The sequence below is a fragment of the Octodon degus genome, unplaced genomic scaffold, assembly GCF_000260255.1.
Source record: "Octodon degus isolate 3935 unplaced genomic scaffold, OctDeg1.0 scaffold00158, whole genome shotgun sequence".
NCBI lineage: Eukaryota > Metazoa > Chordata > Mammalia > Rodentia > Octodontidae > Octodon > Octodon degus.
In genome coordinates, this window is record NW_004524734.1 from 3053125 (window position 1) to 3058367 (window position 5243).

Here is a 5243-nt window from a genome sequence, read left to right on the forward strand (position 1 = left end):
AGTGAGGAAGAGCTGGTCAATGGTGAGAAGTTCCCGAACTGTCTGCTTCTGGGCAGCTTGTGGAGTTAGAACAGCATGAGCACAGCTGGTCTTTTTATTTGAAACTGAACTCTAAAATCCAGGTACCAGATTCCTATGACATCATTAAAAAGCCCATTGCCCTACATATAATTTGTGAAAAAGTGAGTGTGAATAAATTAGCATCTGAGTTTATTGATGATACTGAATTAATATATTTGAACTGCTTTGAGTACAACCCTCATAACACAAGTTGCAAAACCAAAATTTAGAGCTGGGCCTCAAGCATTTCTTCATATTCAGGTTCAAAAATTTGAATTCTACATCAGTCAACAATGTGGACCATGTTACACACCACCAGCCGCAAAAAAGTCATGAATCTAATTTTTATCCTTCTGAAGAATATATTTCAGGAAAATAATTATTCATGAAAATGGAACATTAAATCATTCTCTAAAGCAAATGTCTATATGAAACAATGATAAGTAAGTGACCACTTGAAGTGTGGCCTGTATTAGTCTCAATTTTGAAAGATTTCCTTTTCTACAATTTTGTTCAGTATTTATTAATTTGATAGATGTATGGATACACTAGTGGTTTATGGAAGTTTTATGCATTTTGAGATCATTCGTGTATGCACATATCTTGGAAAATATATTTTTACCCTATGTTTATTTTGTCACTGATTTTCTTAGAAGTGTGGCATTGGAGGGACTGGGGAGATAGTTCAGTAGAATAAGTGCTTGCCTGGCAAGCACAAGGTCCTGAGTTCAATCCCCAGTACTGAAAAAGAAAAAAAAAAAGAAGAAGAAGTTGTGGTATTGGGGCGGTGAGATAGCTCAGTGGATTAAGGGCCTACTTAGGCAAGCTCAGGGACTGGGGTTTGATCCCAGTACACATGCTGCGCCAGCTCCAGCCACCTAGTGCAGGTGTGGTGATTCACACCTATAATCCCAGCACTGGGGAGGTTAAAAACAGGAGGATCACTAAGAGTCCAATCTGTATAGTGAGACCGTGGACTACATACATTAAAAAAAAAAGGGGGGTATCATGGGAGAAATACTTATACAGGTGAGTCTTCTGCTATACCACACTTTAAAAAAGATGTACATGTCTTAAGAATTTTTTTAATGTATTTAGTACAGGGTCTACAGGGTCTCACTACACAGATCGGACTCGTAGTGATCCTCCTGTTTTCAGCATGCTAAGAATTTGTCTTTCCAAGCACTGAAGAATTGTTTAATGAGTTTTTTTTTTTTTTTTTTTTTTTTTTCCTCCTCCTCTTCTTCTTCTTCCTACTCTTGTTTCTCTTCTTCCTCTTTCTTCTTCTTTGTTTTTTTTGAGACAGTGTTTCACTGTGCAGTTAAGGCTGTCCTTGAGCTCACAATGACCTTCTTGCCTCAGCCTCCCAAGTGCTGGGATCACAGGCATGCACCACCACTCCTGGTGAGCATATTCTTTCAACACTGCTCATGAATGGATCAACATATTAAGTCCGAGTTTATTAATTAGATATTTATTTAGCATTGGAAGTAATTCACTTTGTATTTATAAAATTTACATTTGGAGGGCTAGGGAGATAGCTCAACAGTCTTAAGTGCCCACCTGGCAAAGTGCAAGGTCCCAAGTTTGATTCCCAGTACCACATGCTGTGCCAGTCCCGGAACTCTGTGTATACCACATGGGCTCTGAAACTGGGTGTAGTGGCACACACCTATAATCCCAGAGCTGGGAAGGCTGAGACAGGACAAGACTGAGCTGTGCAGCAAGACCCTGTACCAAAAAAATAAAAGTTGTTTTAAAAAATTTACATTTGGGACTGGGAAGACAGCTCAGCAATATAAGTGCATGCCTGGCAAGCCCAAGGTCCTGAGTTTGATCCCCAGTACCCCCCAAAAAAATTGAAAATGTTAATTTTTAAACATTTTACTGTTTTTGTTTTATTTTTCGAATTTCCTCAATGTTCAAAAATTTCACCCTCCCTTTCCCCTGACAGTTTTTCAGTTTTACAGAACTGTTTCGTAATTTTCTATGTATAACTTTTGAAGTGTACAGATAAAATGACAGTGCCCAAAAATGGAGAAGAGAAAAACAAGGGGACATAAACTTCAAGAGGGCCTGTAAGTCTCCTACAGGTGGAAGCAAAACACAGAGGCCATGCATTCCCTTCCCTCCTCCACACAGTGGAAAAGCAGAAAACAACTGTGCCATAAAAGGCTCCTGGGTTCCCCAGCCTAGGGAAGAGATGGCAACAGAAGAGGGAATCGACCACCCTTTGTGGGATTTTAGAAGGAAACAAACAAAAATGTGCCCACTGGCCGACCTGTTCTCCTGGCTGGCTTGCCAAATATGCTACTGGGTTTTGGGGAAATGGGAGTCTCTTTTCTAAAGATCATCTGTCCTGAGCGAAGACTTGGTCATGATAAGAGCAAACAGTAGCAAAGTTAAAAGTATGAAAGGAAATAAGTGCTGTGGATCAAGCTGAGCCAAGTAAAAGCAGCAGCAGAAGTGCGCCCTGCCGTGTGACGGCAGCCACCATGCAAGGGGGGACACAGTGGCAAAATTCAAGGGCAATTGTCCTCCTCAGGCTGATCAGGTGTAGGCCGGCATGTCTTAAACCTGCTCATCGGAGGCCCACAGGCAAAATTTTGGGAGCCATTCTGCTGTTGAGTTCTGGGTTTCTATAATTAACAAGTCATACCCACTTCCTCAGCCAAAGCTCACGTTAGCAGCACACATACTACGTCCCCAGCCAGCTTTGCCAGTGTCCTAATCTCCGGTTGCTCCCCACTCAGGAAGCTGAGTCAGGAAGGTCACCAAGAGGTCGAGGTCATGTGGACTACTTAGTAAGATCTTACCTCAAAAAACAAACCAAAAAAGAACAGTGTTTTTCCTGAGATGTTTATAGGAAAAGTATGTCTCTTACTACTTTGGCTCATTTATAACCCTTTTATGCACCAAAGCCCTGCCTTTGTAAGGTCTCCTGAGAGGGCCTAAATGATGGTGCCTGCTACCATCAGTGGGCAGAGGGCGAATTCTTTCTTGTGTGTGTCCTAATTCTCTGGGAAGAAAGGAAAACTGGTCAGGTGTGGTGGCACATGCCTGTAATCTTAGCACTCTTGAGGGTGAAGCAGGACAATCATCATAAATTTATAGCCAGCCCAGGCCATAGAATGAGTTGAAGGCCAGCCTGGACTGCATAGCAAGAACTTGTCTTTAAAAAAAAAAATCAAGATTGCTGAGATAAAGATTTCTCAAATATTTCAGGTTCAATTGGCATGAAAATAAAGATTCCTCTCCTCTAATCCTTACCTTTGTAAGCTGATGCCAACGAATCAGTTGGTTTTCTGTTGTTGTTCTCCTTGTTCTGCACCTTAAAATTCACTTCGACACAAATAATTGCTTTTTTTTTTTTTTTTTTGGTGGAATCAGGGATTGAACTCAGGCCCTTGTGCTTGCCAGGCAAGCGCTTATTCCACTGAGCCATCTCCCTGGCCCACATTTTGTCTTTTGTTTCTGCTTTTTTTTTTTTTTTTTAATGTATTTAGTACAGGGTCTACCAGTTCTCACTACACAGATCATGTGCGCCATTTGTCCTCCGGCTCAGCATGCCCTGGAGCTGTCCCTGCATCTGCCTAAACAGGCGCTTTAATCCACTGAGCTATCTGGCTGGTCCTGTTTCTGCCTCTTTTCAACCCCTTTGGGTCAATAAAACTGACCTCCCCTGCTCAGCTCACTGGAACACTTATTCTATTTTATAGAAGACACATTAATCAGTTGTAGGCTTGATAATAAAGCTAAGTAAGATCATTATACTAGATCATTGTAATTTTATTCTCTGACAGAGAAAACATTTAATGAGAAGAGTTTGGTAAAGAGAATATTTATAAAAGCTAAAGGAAGATGACAAAATCTGTAGTAACAGCAGACAACCCTTGGCATCTCCAAGCTTGATGAGGTAAGGGGAGCAAGATAAGGGAATGTAATTCCTGAATGTAGTGGTACACTGCTGTAATCTCAGCACTTGGGAGGCCAAGGCAGGAGGAGTGATGTGAGTTTGAGCCCCCCCCCCCAGCTAGAGACCTTGTTGACAGAGGGGTGGGGAGAGAGAGCAAAAGAGAAAAAAAATGAATAATGGAATGCTAAAAATATTATAGCTGTAATGAAATGGGAGAGCTTTGGACAAGAATAGTGGCTTTTGCTAGACCAGTGTTGCATTATTAATCTTAGCCTCGTCTCCTGCCAGAGCTCCCATGTGCTACACTGATCTCAATGTGGAATTTAAGGATGGAGTCCTATGGAGCTCTACGTAGACTATAGCACAAAGCATGCATCTAGCAACTCACAGAGCAGAGTGGGAAATTTGGAAAGTGGATTCTGAAAAGCAAACAATGAGATCAACTTCCTGATGATTATATGATCAAGGGAGGAAAACAAACCTGTGTTATAAATGAATGAGCTATCTAAGTGACAGGTGGAATCCATGGAAGCTAGTCATGCAGTTAAGTTAGCAAGAAGTTTTCCTGCTGCTGGTACACAGCTTTTGAAGAGGGTTTTGCAGAGTGGCTTCCTGGTGCTTCTAGGCTCTGAAATAAAGGACTGTGTTTTAGAGGCAGGAAAGGAATTAGCCAGCTCAGCAGTGGTGACTGGGCCAGTCTGAATGTGGCAGCCTGCTGGAAAGGTAATGGGGGTTTTGAGAGTTTAGTATAGACCCCCACTCGTGATTGCTTAGCCCTTGGACAAAGGAATTGTGTGCTCCTTTCTAAAAATGTTCCATTTAAGAACCCTAGTGTGGTGGAGTGATGGGCAGCTTGTAACACCCAGCTGAACTGAATCAGCGTGGTGCTAGGTGAGGAAGGCCCCCCCCCCCATTGTTGCCAACAGCAGAAAAGGAGAACTAGAGGGAAAGATGGTGCGCTGTTGATCCTCCTGGAGAAGCTTGTCCTGCTGCTTTCCTGATATGGTTTCAGCAGCTGTCACCATGGGAGGAGCTCAGGTCCTTCCTGTCACTGAGGACAGCTGTAGCTCTTTTGGGGTTGCTCGGGTCCTTACCTTGAGAGTCCTTCCTAGCTCCAGTGCAGATCCTTCAGCCTGCTGGCACAGAGACTTCACTCCCCTAGCGCAGACTTTCTAGCTTCCACCTCTGACTTTGGCCCTCCCAGTGCAGATCCTTGGCACAGACTTGCTGAGACATTGTCATGAGCTCTGGGTCTCCAGCTGGACTC